The sequence below is a fragment of the Salmo salar genome, chromosome 04 (assembly GCF_965601325.2).
Source record: "Salmo salar chromosome 04, fSalSal1, whole genome shotgun sequence".
Classification (NCBI taxonomy): Eukaryota; Metazoa; Chordata; class Actinopteri; order Salmoniformes; family Salmonidae; genus Salmo; species Salmo salar.
In genome coordinates, this window is record NC_138294.1 from 93611187 (window position 1) to 93627420 (window position 16234).

Sequence of the window (16234 nt, forward strand, 5' to 3'; positions counted from 1 at the left end):
GTTGCGGTAATGCACCTAATTTATGAAAGTTGCCAATCGCAATATAAAGTCAAGAGAAGAAAAAGCCTGGAAGGAGGAGAGATGACTAGAAAACGATTTGGTTGACCGTTTTGTGTGGATTAATTGTCGGAGTCGAGGACCTTGTGCGTTTCAGGTAAAATAACAACTCAACGTTTATATCTCAGGACAAATTAGCTAGCAACAGCAAGCTAGCTAAATAGTACAAATTAGCTAGCAACTGCAAGCTAGCTAGTTAAATTGCCATAAATGTTTAATGCTTTTCGATCTGTCCCCAAATGAATATAATTGGTTCAGAGTTTGCTTTGATATTTCAACCTACGTGTCTCGATCGCGTTTGGTGTGGGGGTACAAGATCAAATCACGATTGTGCACATGGTGTTATTGAGTTTCTATTTCCCAAATTAACTCAAAGAATATCAGAATGTCGAATTTTTTTTTTTTGTAATTTTTTTTTTACAACAGTCGCTAATTAATCAACTTCCTCTACAGTCTCATTTTGAACGTCGCATAATCCGGGAATCTGCACGGACCCGGGTCCCACCAATGAGTCTGTACCACACCAATCTAGTTGTCACGTCCTGACCAAAGAAAGCTTTTATTTTCTATGGTAGAGTAGGTCAGGGCGTGACTAGGAGGTTCATCTAGTTTATATTTTCTATGTGGGGTTCTAGTTTAGTTTTTATCTATGTTTGGGTGATTTGTATTATTCCCAATTAGAGGCAGCTGGATATCGTTGTCTCTAATTGGGGATCATACTTAAGTAGCATTTTTTTCCACCTGTGGGTAATGGGATATTGTTTATGTTTAGTTGCCTGTTAGCACTGCATTGTCGTCACGGTTTGGTTATTCTTTATTTGTTTTGTATTTGTTGAAGTTTTCACTTTATTAATTCAAATTATGTGGAACTCTGCGCCTTGGTCCGACCATTATTCCAACGAACGTGACACTAGTTGATGATTTATTTACTAGCAAGTTAAAATGATAATATAAGATACACAGTCTAGGCTATTGATTAAGACTTAGTATAACGGGCCAACACACTATGGCGCGTGTTACCCAAAATGGGGATTTAAAAGAGAGAGAGAAAGTACGTGAGAGAAATATACATTCGGGTGCATTTGTCAGCTATGCTTATTTTAACCCTAGCCTTGCCCCGAACTTCCGCTCTTATGGGTCAGAATATAATGATGTAATTACATTGTTGAAGGTCTCCGATGGGGGGGTCTCTGCGTGGGCCATTTCGGCTTCTCGGATGACGCACTTCTCCGGCGTAACTCTCTGGTTGTCCTTTGGCTTAGCGTTCTGTTTCCTCGTTCTGAAAGGGGTCTTCTGAGGACAGCCAGCCCTGTAGCTCAGGGCTCACAGCGTAGGAATGAAAGCAGTGTAGATACCACGATTCGATGGAGAGTGGAGGCCGGGTGGTCCTGCTTGAATTCAACCTCTTATACGCAGCTACTCATCTGTAGCATGGGTAGAAGAGGGTTCCTTTGTCTTCAACCTCGTGTTGCGTCTTGGGTTCGTTGACTACTCAGACCTGGGCTGCAGCTCGGGTCACTTAGTCTGACATGTTAATTCTTAACTCACATGTCTTATACCCTCGGGTCAGAAGTAGGCGTAACCGCCTTTAGGGCAATTCTCTGGGCGTACCAAGTTAAGGGGTCTGGAGGTCTGGATTTTACTAGTTACGAGGCTGGGAGGTCTGGATTTAACTAGTTACGAGGCTGGGAGGTCTGGATTTAACTAGTTACGAGGCTGGGAGGTCTGGATTTAACTAGTTACGAGGCCTGGAGGTCTGGATTTAACTAGTTAAGAGGCCGGGAGGTCTGGATTTAACTAGTTACGAGGCCTGGAGGTCTGGATTTAACTAGTTACAAGGCTGGGAGGTCTGGGTTTAACTAGTTAAGAGGCTGGAGGTCTGGATCTCTCATTCAATTCAAAGGACTCTCTCTCTCTCTCTCTCTCTCATTCAAGCTGCTTTATTGGCATGAAAAACATTGCGTGAATATTGCCTTAGCAACAGTGTTTTAATATAATAATTAGAAATAATAATATAAAACAGAAGTTAATAATAATAATACAATTAAATAATAGTAAACAACAACAACATAATGTTAACATTCAATAGTAGAAATAGAAAACTAGAATTTAATAACAGAGACAATGAAAGGCTGTCATGACTCAAAGGCGTCAGATCAGCTCGGCACAGGGCTGACAGATAGCCAGATCCCCCTCTCTCTGTCTCTCTCTCTCCATCTCTCTCTCCATCTCGCTCTCTCTCCATCTCTCTCTCTCCATCTCTCTCTCCCCCTCTCTCTCTCTCTCCATCTCTCTCTCGCTCTCTCTCCCACCAGAGTTTCATGACTTAACAACCCGGATCGTAAAATAAGAAATCATTCTGTGTGATTAGTTAGTTACACAAATTGACTTTGACTAAAATTATTTATTTACTATCGCTGAGTCATCATGTAGACTAGAGTGCGTGCAGATTTGATGTTGGTGTTGTACTGTATGACAATATTTTGTTACCCTGAATGATACATATCACTACGGCCCACAAATATTGATTAAATGTGATTCCTTCAGCAATAACAATAATGATCCTATGAACTATTATTTGTAGCAGCAATAGTATTTTTCTTTTCCTATTTTTAAGGTATAAAACTGTGTAAAAAAAAAAAAACAGGATAAGATTTTTAAAATGCGCAGGCTAGCTGAATTTAGATCTCTTTCATACTAGAGAGAGAAATTACCCATACACATAAAGAACATGGGTTTTACTATGCATCATGGTTTAACGGAAACATGAGGTACAATTTAATTCACATAGGATTAAATCAGCATTGAACATTTCAAACTAATCATTAATTAAAAAAAATAACATTCCATAAACATTGTGAAGAAAAAAAACTGTAGTTTTGCTTAAAATCATCACGAAACAGTGGATATCTTTCTCAATTAAATTACGTCACATCAGGAATTTGAAAGAAATTGCATAAAAAAATTATTCCACCAACATCAAAACATTTCTGTATTCTGAACATCAGAATATTAACCAAATTCATTGTCTGAACATCAAATGGAACTTATCAACGTTTTCAAACTGAACTCATCATTCAATAACATCTTTAAAACATGGATTTCTTTTTAGATTGCTTGTGTATGTCATTTTCTTGTGTAGTATTCTGTAGCCTAACTGGTGTGCAACTTGGAATTTGGACTAATAAAGCTCTGTAAACTTTTTTGAATTCCTTCGTTTTGTAGTAAACGGCTCTGGTTCGGAGATTACTGCTTGGACATCCGACTTGAAGTAGTATGTGATGTCCTTAACTTGGGGCCACGCAAGTTAATTATTTCTTTCTGCAGCTAGTTGCATGCAACTGATTTACATCTCCTCTCCCACAACCTTCAGAACTTGGCCGACAAATAGCTGGTAATCGTAAATTGACTATTGCAAACTTTCCTTTTAAGTCCTGTGGTTGGTTTTCACAGTCGTGGACAGGCTATCTTCTGTTTATACTTCTGCATTTTGGTTCTGAAAGTCCACCTCTGTTGGAGCATTACACTCACAGGAGATGCCTCCTCCACCTCCCGATGGTGGATCTTTTCCAGGTTCCTTTGCGATGATCTGGTGGATGTTTTTAAGGTTCCTTTGACAGCTGGTAACTCATTTGGAACTGCTTCATCAAATCGGTTAATCTCATCCAATCCAGAAGTACTTTACGCGTTTTCCTCCAGCGTGTGGAGCTCCTTTGGAGGTCACCGCCCTTTTTTGACAAACGCACAACGTTTCATGGAACCACCAACCCCATCGGGTTTTCCGTGGGACTTTTCTGGAAAAACTCCACATTACTTCTTTGAAACCTTTGAGAAATGGCACCATGCTCAGGAAGTAGATTTATTTTTTTTAAAATTCTATATTGCGTGACTGGGCCATCACTCATGCAGTTTTTCCTTCATATCATTGAAGACTGGCTTCAGATGAGCCCACACGGCACGCTCGTCATGCCGGAGGGACTCTGAAATGGAGGCATAGGATTGTTATTCCTGTGATGTGTACACAACACCTGTGTGTGTATAGTTGCCTGCTTACGGCCGACCCCCAAAATGAAAAGCATGAACCTCTGTATGCAGCTGACGCGCATCATTTTGAGAAAAGTCCATGTGGATTACAACCTCGTGTTCTTTAAGTGTGTCTTTTACATTTCGTCACTGCTCAACTTGGTGCAGCCAGTTAAACTGGGGCCTCGCAAGAGAATCAAGTTTCTCTTTTAAGTAGTTAACCAGATCGGGCCACGTGCCCGTCTGTTTTTTATTTATTTTTACTTTAACTACAGTGTAATAGTGAAATTTAATGTTGTGTTATCCACCCAACTTTATATACAATTATATCCTATTCTGTTGCTGACAGTAGCATGAAACCATGAAAACAATGCCTTGCTTTTCTTCTGGCTAGTCTTTCCTCCGTAGCAACTGGATCTGCGTTAATCTTTTGTCTGTGCCGTGCAGCCCACTCCTTATTAGACAAAGGCATCTACAGTATAAATATAATGTGCCTTGAAATACCTTAAAATGACATAAAATAGATGAAAATTATAATATTCAGTATTCATACAACAAGTAAATATGAATTGCATGATTAAATGTTGTAAACTAGTGAAAACATGGGAGATCAAAGCTACTATCATTCAGCATAACTGGTGACATTGTGGTATAACATGAAACTTTTGTTGTGCTGAAGGACAAAAGCGTGATACTGAAGGACGGATTTCATACATAAACATATTGTCACGGATTCCCCCCCGGTACTGCTGCTCATTCTGTTCACCAGTTCCGTAGGTCGACGTCACGGGCCTTCTAGTCTGCACTGAACTGTGTCATTACGCACACCTGGTTCCAATTCTTCTCTGATTTGTGTTTGTATAAATGTGCCCTTTGTTTCCCCCATTGGGCTGTCGGTTATTGTTCCCATGTCCGTTGGTGGTGTCTCAGCCCGTTGGTGCTTTGTCTCAGCCTGTGCTGATGTCTCACATGCTTTAAAATTGCTTTTTACCTTTGTTATACTGAATGACATTGATGAAGCGCAAAAGTCCGGACAAAAGTTATTCAAGTTAAATATGTTTTAGATACAGTATGTAACGCCCATTATTCTATATATTGTTGCAAACACTAACACAATTATGCCGTGGGTGTTCATTTCTATTTTTAGGATGAATTTCTACATTTTAAAAACACTTTTGTCATTAGAATTTTAACCCGGACAGTTACACTGAAGGACGTTTTGACACTTTACAGCTCAGCAACTCCCTTAATTTAATAGTTTGCAACACAAACATTTCTGGGTCAAAAGAAGGGTAAGAGTTGAGTGTTTTAATATTATATTTATCTTTTTATGTTAAATGAATGGCCTTCGGACACCAAATTTACACGTCTCGTCTTTGACCAATATTCTGATATTCTTGAGTTAGTTTGGGAAACGGTAACTCATAAAACAAACTTTTTCCGTGGTGCCCAAAGATTGCTAATGAGTTAATTGTTACATGATTCATTTAACCATCGTAATAATTAAACAGTTAATTGATAAAATAATCGTCATTGCATTAATGGTAGTCACGACAAGGCTAAACATGGAAAATGAACATGCTACTATTATTACTACTAAAATTAATGCTACCACCACTATTATTAACAATAATACTACATCTCTACTACCATTACCACTAGTAACATTTATACCTCTAATATCTCTACTACCATTACCACTAGTACTATTTATACCTCTAATATCTCTACTACCATTACCACTAGTAACATTTATACCTCTAGTATCTCTACTACCATTATCACTAGTAGTATTTATACCTCTAATATCTCTACTACCATTACCACTAGTAACATTTATACCTCTAGTATCTCTACTACCATTATCACTAGTAACATTTATATCTCTACTACCATTACCACTAGTAGTATTTATACCTCTAATATCTCTACTACCATTACCACTAGTAACATTTATACCTCTAGTATCTCTACTACCATTACCACTAGTAGTATTTATACCTCTAATATCTCTACTACCATTACCACTAGTAGTATTTATACCTCTAATATCTCTACTACCATTACCACTAGTAACATTTATATCTCTACTACCATTACCACTAGTAGTATTTATACCTCTAATATCTCTACTACCATTACCACTAGTAACATTTATACCTCTAGTATCTCTACTACCATTATCACTAGTAACATTTATATCTCTACTACCATTACCACTAGTAGTATTTATACCTCTAATATCTCTACTACCATTACCACTAGTAACATTTATACCTCTAGTATCTCTACTACCATTATCACTAGTAACATTTATACCTCTAATATCTCTACTACCTTTAGCACTAGTAGTATTTATACCTCTAGTATCTCTACTACCTATACCTCTAATATCTCTACTACCATTACCACTAGTAGTATTTATACCTCTAATATCTCTACTACCATTACCACTAGTATCATTTATACCTCTAATATCTCTACCACCATTACCACTAGTAGTATTAATACCTCTAATATCTCTACTACCATTACCACTAGTAGTATTTATACCTCTAATATCTCTACTACTACCATTACCACTAGTATCATTTATACCACTAATATCTCTACTACTACCATTACCACTAGTATCATTTATACCACTAATATCTCTACTACCATTACCACTAGTATCATTTATACCTCTAATATCTCTACCTACTGTAACGTAACGGTATTAGTTTGACCATCATCATTACTATCCCTACCATCATCATTACTACCACCACTCAAACTAATACTGTTACCATCACCCCTACTACCCATACCACTGCTATTTGGAATAATACCGTAAATTCCGGACTATAAGCCGCAACTTTTTTCCCAGGCTTTGAACCTCGTGGCTTAAACAATGACGCGGCTAATATATGGATTTTTCCCGCTTAAAATTTTTTTTTCTCTCCAAAAAAAAAACACATTCTGTGATGTGCTCAGTTTTTGGGCGGCATGAAGCTTTCATTAGACCAATGAAATTGCCGAACGGGTTTTAAGGTCAAACAACTTTTTTGTTTAGTGTTTAGATTAAATTGAGCGCTCTCAAACTTCCCATCATTCTGATTACGGTAGTCATTTTGTCACCCTCATCATGGCAAAGACATGGAGAAATGCATATGATGCAGCTTTCAAGTTGAAGGCGATTGATCTGGCTGTTGGAAAAGGAAATAGAGCTGCTGCACGGGAGCTTGGTCTTAATGAGTCGATGATAAGACGTTGGAAACAGCAGCGTGAGGAATTGACTCAGTGCAAAAAGACAACTAAAGCTTACTGCTAATTTTTTATTTTTTGTTACAAGCCGTGTTTCGTTAAAGCCTATTTATTTTTGTTACAAGCCGTGTTTCGTTAAAGCCTGTGTAAAGTTCATTTGTTTCAATGTACCGGTAGGCACCTGCGGCTTATAGACATGTGCGGCTTATTTATGTTCAAAAAAATATATAATAATAAATTCGGTGGGTGCGGCTTATATTCAGGTGCGCTTAATAGTCTGGAAATTACGGTAATTACAACACTACTACTACTAACAACAGTACTAATAATAAGTAAGTTACTTCTTACTATGCAGATGTTATTATTCGGTGTCTCTCAGGATATGGCAGGCAAATACATATTTGGCTTCAAGAGTAGCCGTTGCACCTTTGGCGGTATGAATATTTTGTTTTTCCTCTGGATTTAATAAGATAATATTTGAAGTAAAAGTAATAATTTTTTGCGAATAATGAAATATTTTTTGTGAGGAATATTGATCACAGTAAAGGAGAAAGTGCATCTCTGTATTTTTATGTCTTCTGGTTTCTATTTGCCAATTGGTGGTCACTCAGCCTGTACTTGGTAAGGATCTGTCTCTGCTTCATATCTCTGAACCAGAGTAGAGATAATCAGCCAAGTCATATTCTCTGTTTCGGGTCAGACAGCAATTTAGTCGGCGTTGAGATTTAGTTAGTTTTTCCAATGTTGTAAATATGAGCGCTTTGATTGGTTCGTCATTTTATTAAAATTTGAATTCTTTCTTTTGAAGCAGTGCTGGTTGTCAGCTTGGTTGGTGAGGTCCAACACCAGCTGACTGAGAGGGCTCGTTTCTGGGCTCAGCTCTTGGGGTTTGAAGTGCTTTAAATTGGAGACTTAAATTAGGACTTGAATTTTAGATGTAGCCAAAATGTTGATGATCGTTTCTGTATTTTCATTACCACTGGAAAGAGGCCTAATTTCTTTGGACTGGTAGAATTTTCTGACAATTCTGCATGTAGGGCTTCAATTGGATGTTTGTCCCACATTTTAAAGTCCAGCTTAATGAGTTGCCCCCAAACCTCACTTTATATATATATGGTCAGTAGTGTGATGGTTGGGGACAAAGCCAATTTGACATTTACTTATAAAAATGTACAAAATCTGGAAAGGGTTTGGATTCTTGAATTCAAAATGCTACAGAAAACCTTTCCCAAGTTGCTGTTTATGCAGATTCCTCTGTAAATATTGGAGTCTGATTTGTTTCCACTTTTGTGGATAAGAGAGATAGATGAGCCCCTGGTTCCAGACATCAGGAAAGCAGCCAGAAGTTGAACAATTTAATCACAAAAGGTGTTGCTGTTTTTCAGCATTTCATTTCTGATGTTATCTAGACCACAAGCCTTCTTTGGTTTTGTAGATTTGAGCTTTTCGTTTAGTTATTGTCGGGTTATTGGGTAATTCAATGGATTTTTTATTTTATTTTTATTAATGACTAATTCAAGGATGTTCCCTTTTATTTCTTGATTTTTTTTTTTTAATCGATTATCAAAATACGTTTTCAAAATTCCTTCATCTTGTATGGATAATTCTTGTGGCTTTGTCATGCTTAAATTATTCCACATGTCCCAGAACTGATTTTGGCCATTTGCGGTTTTCAATTTCATCAAGTGTCTTGTTGGTATAATTCAATTTCTTGCGTTTCAGTGTATGTTTATACTGTTTCAGAGTTTCAAAGTATTCATATCGTAGCTCTGGGTTGTTTTGCTGCTTATGTTTTTCGTTTGACATTTGTCTAAGGTGTTTCCTAATTGTTTTACATTCGTTATCAAACCGTTTTATTTTTTCTTCTCTGAAATATTTACATTTTTGTTTGTTGCATTTCTTTGGTTTTCTCAGATTTGCTTTTGATGCTGCTTTTTGGAATATGCAATTGGTGTTTCTAGGAGCTGAACTTGACACCACCTTTTATTGTTTTGGTATTGTGAGTTAGTGAAGAACTGTGTAGAGTTCATCATTTCATTTGATGTTTAATGTTTCAATGAATTTCTCTGCACAGTTTGGAGCCCATCTGTACGATTGGTTTATGTTGTAGAGTTTATTGGGCTGTTTTGTTGAACGAGTATTGCCGGTTAATTTCTTCAGAAACACGTTGATCTGACTGTGATCTGACAATAGTGTCTGTGGTCTGACACTGAATGCACTAATGGAGGAGGGGTCGATGTCAGTGATGGCATAATCGACTACACTTGTCCCAAGAGCTGAGCAGTAAGTAAACCGACCTAAAGAGTCCCCTCTGACTCTACCATTAAGCATGTACAGGCCTAAGGCTCGACAAGAGATGCACTAACTCCTTCCCATTTTCGTTCAGTATTTGGTCAGGACTGTTTCTATTATTTATAATAGGGCTACTGTACAAGGAGGGGTGTCCAAATATGTGGTGGTTACCTCCCCTCATCAGTGTAGTCAAGGCTCAGAACCTGTTCTTGCATTGAAATCTCCACAAAGAAGCACTTTATCCTCTGCCTGAAATGTAATGATTTCTTTAAGGAGATTGTCAATAAACTGATCATCATAATATGGTGAATCTGAAGGAGGAGCATAAGCTGCCCATATGTAGACGTCATTAACACAATAGATTGTACTTTTTTTGTTAAGTTTTAGCCAAAAGTGATTTAGTACGTTTGTTGTTGTTTAAGTTTAATTTCATCCAGTGATAAATGATTCCACTTGATTCACCGTTTTAACATTTTTATGTTTGATTGATGGTAGTAAACTTTCTCTATAGCCTGAGGGACACTGAGTATCTATGTCTCCGCGACGCCATGTTTCCAGTAGGATTATGATGTCCTGTCCCTTGATGTTTTTCATCCATTCTGGATTTGTTGTTTTTATAACCAAAACGTGAAGAGTTTAGGCCCTGGATATTCCAAGAGCTGATAGTTAATGATCTCATATATAATAAGTGATATTCACCGGTTTGATTGAGTAAAGTACATCAATAAAACAAGAAATAAAAAAAATACATAAAATAAAAAATATATAATATTATTATAATACCAGTTGCAATAAAATAAAGAATAGTTGTAAACACACAATAGGAATTGTTAAGATTGCACTTATAATAAAATAAGTACAGTGGAATCTGCAACCCTTTGTAGGAGAAGTATGTATGTGTTTATTTTGTAAGTTTGTGTGTGATTTAAAGGGTCTGTCTAGCTCAGTAGTCTGCATATTAGTTGGCACACCTCTCCTATCTCTGATTGTTCTAGGTGTCTTTTTGCCAGAGGTTACCTCAGCATATGTAGGCTGATGATCTGAATGATACATGGTGTGGACTGCATCATGTGGTGTACTTCTCTGAAGGACAGTGTTCTGGCTGTGTTGTGATGGGGCGGGTCTAGTAGAGCTGTGTTGTGATGGGACGGGTCTAGTAGAGCTGTGTTGTGATGGGGTCTAGTAGAGCTGTGTTGTGATGGGACGGGTCTAGTAGAGCTGTGTTGTGATGGGGTCTAGTAGAGCTGTGTTGTGATGGGGTCTAGTAGAGCTGTGTTGTGATGGGACGGGTCTAGTAGTGCTGTGTTGTGATGGGGTCTAGTAGAGCTGTGTTGTGATGGGGTCTAGTACAGCTGTGTTGTGATGGGACGGGTCTAGTCGTGCTGTCCTGAGGCGGGTCTGGTCTGGTAAATCTGTGATGGACCTGGTCTAGTAGAGCTGTGTTGTGATGGGGTCTAGTAGTGCTGTGTTGTGATGGGGTCCAGTAGAGCTGTGTTGTGATGGGTCTAGTAGAGCTGTGTTGTGATGGGGTCTAGTAGAGCTGTGTTGTGATGGGGTCTAGTAGAGCTGTGTTGTGATGGGGTCTAGTAGAGCTGTGTTGTGATGGGGTCTAGTAGAGCTGTGATGTGATGGGACGGGTCTAGTCGTGCTGTCCTGAGGCGGGTCTGGTCTGGTAAATCTGTGTTGTGATGGGCCTGGTCTAGTAGAGATGTGTTGTGATGGACCTGGTCTAGTAGAGCTGTGCTGTGATGGGCCTGGTCTAGTAGAGCTGTGTTGTGATGGACCTGGTCTAGTAGAGCTGTGCTGTGATGGGCCTGGTCTAGTAGAGATGTGTTGTGATGGACCTGGTCTAGTAGAGATGTGTTGTGATGGACCTGGTCTAGTAGAGCTGTGCTGTGATGGACCTGGTCTAGTAGAGCTGTGTTGTGTTGGGCCTGGTCTAGTAGAGCTGTGTTGTGATGGGCCTGGTCTAGTAGAGCTGTGTTGTGTTTGGCCTGGTCTAGTAGAGCTGTGTTGTGTTGGGGTCTAGTAGAGCTGTGTTGTGTTGGGCCTGGTCTAGTAGAGATGTGTTGTGATGGACCTGGTCTAGTAGAGCTGTGCTGTGATGGACCTGGTCTAGTAGAGCTGTGTTGTGTTGGGCCTGGTCTAGTAGAGCTGTGCTGTGATGGACCTGGTCTAGTAGAGCTGTGTTGTGTTGGGCCTGGTCTAGTAGAGCTGTGTTGTGATGGGACGGGTATAGTCGTGCTGTCCTGAGGCGGGTCTGGTCTGGTAAATCTGTGTTGTGATGGGCCTGGTCTAGTAGAGCTGTGCTGTAATAAGCCGTGTCTGGCTCTTCTCTCCTGGGGATGGTGGAGGTACTGTTGTTTCAGAAGGTGGGGCGGGGGACCTCTGTTGCTGGGGTGATGGGTGTGTGGGTCCCTGTCAAGTGTTGCATCTTTTAGGTCCTTGGCAAATGTTCTGATCCTGTCCTGATCCAGATGTTCATTATGGTATAAGTGTTGACATGTCAGAGTGGGGTGGTGAGCCTTTCTGACGTTGAGCAGTGAGGCTCAGTCCACAGTGATCTGTTGGATTTATATTGTCCATCAACTGTCCTGGGAAGTCTTTTCTCTATTGGTTGTTGGGAACATAGCCTTTTCCCGTTCTGCCACTCTTCTCACTGCCTTTAGATACATTTTCACCTTTGGCATGAAGGTGGTTTGTTCCAGTGTGGATGATGATGTTGTCGGGGGGTATCAATCCTGGTCTGACTGAGTAGCTGCATTACACTGTCAGTTGTTGGACACCAGAACTTATACACCTGGTATCTAGGGAATCATCTTTCATGGACTAAGAACTTCCCATTTGAATCAATAAGGATTGCAGTTGTGGGTGGTTGTCTGGGTGGAGCAGACTGGGAGGCTGGTAGGTTGACCTGGGCTGGAGGAGACTGAGAGGCTGGTAGGCTGACCTGGGCTGGAGGAGACTGAGAGGCTGGTAGGCTGACCTGGGCTGGAGCAGACTGGGAGGCGGACGTGGGCTGGAGGAGGCTGGTAGGCTGACCTGGGCTGGAGCAGACTGGGAGGCGGACGTGGGCTGGAGGAGGCTGGTATTCTGACCTGGGCTGGAGCAGACTGGGAGGTTGACCTGGGCTGGAGCAGACTGGGAGGCTGACCTGGGCTGGAGCAGACTGGGAGGCTGGTATTCTGACCTGGGCTGGAGCAGACTGGGAGATTGACCTGGGCTGGAGCAGACTGGGAGGCTGACCTGGGCTGGAGCAGACTGGGAGGCTGGTAGGTTGACCTGGGCTGGAGCAGACTGGGAGGCTGGTAGGCTGACCTGGGCTGGAGCAGACTGGGAGGCTGGTATTCTGACCTGGGCTGGAGCAGACTGGGAGGCTGGTAGGTTGACCTGGGCTGGAGCAGACTGAGAGGCTGACCTGGGCTGGAGCAGACTGGGAGGCTGGAGCAGACTGGGAGACTGGTATTCTGACCTGGGCTGGAGCAGACTGGGAGACTGGTATTCTGACCTGGGCTGGAGCAGACTGGGAGGCTGGAGCAGACTGGGAGACTGGTATTCTGACCTGGGCTGGAGCAGACTGGGAGGCTGGTATTCTGACCTGGAGCAGACTGGGAGGCTGGTAGGTTAACCTGGGCTGGAGCAGACTGGGAGGCTGGTGCAGTGTCATCAGGCTGTGTGGTGGAGGCTTCTGCCTGTGTTGTACCAAGCTGGTGGACATGTTCTCTAGATGCAGAGGACATAATGACTAGCTGCTGGTTGAGGGGGTCAATGTACCTCTCTCTCTCTGCTCAGGCTCCTCTCTCCTTGTGCTCAGAAGGTCTCTGAGGTCGTCATTTGTCTGACTCAGTTTGTCCGTTCTGCTTTGTAATTTAGCAATAGATGCTCTGCTCTCCTCCCTGAACTGTTTCATCTCTTCTATTAGTTTTTGGGCAGTGTCCTCCTCTTGAAGCTTGTTGTCTCTGAGTTCTATGACCTCTGCTTCGACTAGAGAGAGGGTGTTGTGGAAACGTTGCATAGCAGGTGTTCTTGGTGTTGTAGGCCTGTTCTTGGCTCTGTCTGCTGCAGGTGAGGTAGGTAGAGGGACACTGGGGGGCTTCTTGCAGGGTCACAGAGACCGTTGGGGCCTGCTTTTCACCGTCATCTCCCTCTACTTTCTCCTTCAGTTTCTGAGATGAGTTCAGCTTCTGCTTTTAGGGTAGCAAACATATTCCCTAAAGCCTGGAGGCTTGAATCATTGCCTTGTATCAATACAGTTCCATTATTATATAAGTTCACTGTTTGATACGTTTTGCTCTGGTCAGCTTCTTCAAAAATGCTGATCTGACAGACTTGGCTAATGCCTCTCTTTTTTTTTGAGAGAAAGGGAAATGGTTGCAAATAATCCTTTTCCATGTATGCCCTCATGTGCAATTAAATATGACATTTGCTCTTGTTTTGATGTACAAACAGGCATTCGTGGTTCTGTCCCATCAACAAACCTTTGACAGCTTTCTCCCTTTGGATGTCTGAGTGGGTAAACAATTTCCCATAGCAACGCTGGTGATGTTGGCTACAAAGTCCTACCTTTTCCAAAACATGGTTGGAGAACTGTTTTACTTTCATGTCCTTTATCTTCTGTCCTTATTTTGTCTTTTCTATTTGTGTTAAATAGCTATCTTTTACTTAGCTAGCTACACTAGATGACCTAAAGTATGTGGACACTTGCTCGCTTAACATGTCATTCCAAAATCATGGGTATTAATATGGAGTTGGTCCCCCCCTTTGCTGCTATAACAGCCTCCACTCTTCTGGGAAGGCTTTCCACTAGATGTTGGAACATTGCTGCTATAACAGCCTCCTCTCTTCTGGGAAGGCTTTCCACTAGATGTTGGAACATTGCTGCTATAACAGCCTCCACTCTTCTGGGAAGGCTTTCCACTAGATGTTGGAACATTGCTGCTATAACAGCCTCCACTCTTCTGGGAAGGCTTTCCACTAGATGTTGGAACATTGCTGCTATAACAGCCTCCACTCTTCTGGGAAGGCTTTCCACTAGATGTTGGAACATTGCTGCAGTGACTTGCTTCCATTCAGCCACAACAGCATTAGTGAGGTTGAGCACTGATGTTGGGCTATTAGGCCTGGCTCACAGTCGGTATTCCAATTCATCCCAAAGGTGATTGATGGGGTTGAGGTCAGGGCTCTGTGCAGGCCAGTCAAGTTCTTCCACACTGATCTCGACAAACCATTTCTGTATGGACCTCGCTTTGTGCACGGGGGCATTGTCATGCTGAAACAGGAAAGGGCCTTCCCCAAACTTGCCACAAAGATGGAAGCACAGAATAGTCTAGATCGTCATTGTGTGCTGTAGCATTAAGATTTCCCTTCACTGGAACAAAGGGGCCTGAACCATGAATAACAGCCCAGGACCATTATTCCCCCTCCACCAAACTTTACAGTTGGCATTATGCATTGGGGCAGGTAGCGTTCTCCTGGCATCCGTCAAACCCAGATTCATCCGTCGGACTGCTAGATGGTGAAGCGTGATTCATCACTCCAGAGAACGCGTTTCCACTGCTCCAGAGTCCAATGGCGGCGAGCTTTACACCACTCCAGCCGACGCTTGGCATTGCACATGGTGATCTTAGGCGTGTGTGCGGCTGCTCGACCATGGAAACCCATTTCATAAAACTCCCGACCAACACTTCTTGCGCTGACGTTGCTTCCAGAGGCAGTTTGGAACTCGGTAGTGAGTGTTGCAACTGAGGACAGACGGTTTTTACACGCTACGGGCTTCAGAACTCAGCGGTTCTCGTTCTGTCAGTTTGTGTGACCTAGCAGTGAGCCGTTGTTGCTCCTAGATGTTTCCACTTCACAATAAGAGCTCTTACAGTTGACCGAGGGCATCTCTAGCAGGGCAGAAATTTGACGAACTGACTTTTTTGGAAAGGTGGCATCCTATGACGGTGCCACTTTGAAAGTCACTGAGCTCTTCAGTAAGGCCATTCTACTGCCAATGTTTGTTTATGGAGATTGCATGGCGGTGTGCTCGATTTTTATACACCTGTGGCTGAAATAGCCGAATCCACTAATTTGAAGGGGTGTCCACATACTTTTGTATATATAGTGTAGCTTTTAGGAACTTAGTTTAGCTTTTTTTTTTGCAACTGGTAAACAATCCAGCTAGCTATTGTAACAGTGTAGGTTCCGTCCCTCTCCTCGCCCCAACCTGGGCTCGAACCAGGGACCCTCTGCACACATCAACAACTGACACCCCACGAAGCATCGTTACCCATCGCGCCACAAAAGCCGCGGCCCTTTCAACGCAAGGGGAAACCCTACTTCAAGTCTCAGAGCGAGTGACGTCACTGATTGAAATGCTATTAGCGCGCACCACTAACTAGCCATTTCACATCGGTTACACTAAGGCTAGGGTAAGGGTTAGAATAGGCTTGTGAAAAGTATCTATCTTCATTTGTTGCTTGTTTTGTCTCCCATTCAGTCTTGCATGTATTTTTTATTTTTTTAAATGTATTTCACTCAACAACAAAAAAAACATTTACATTTTAATATTTGTACGACCTAATTTCTTTTAGCAGCTGCTGCTCAATTTGGAACTCAACCCCCCCCCGTGAGG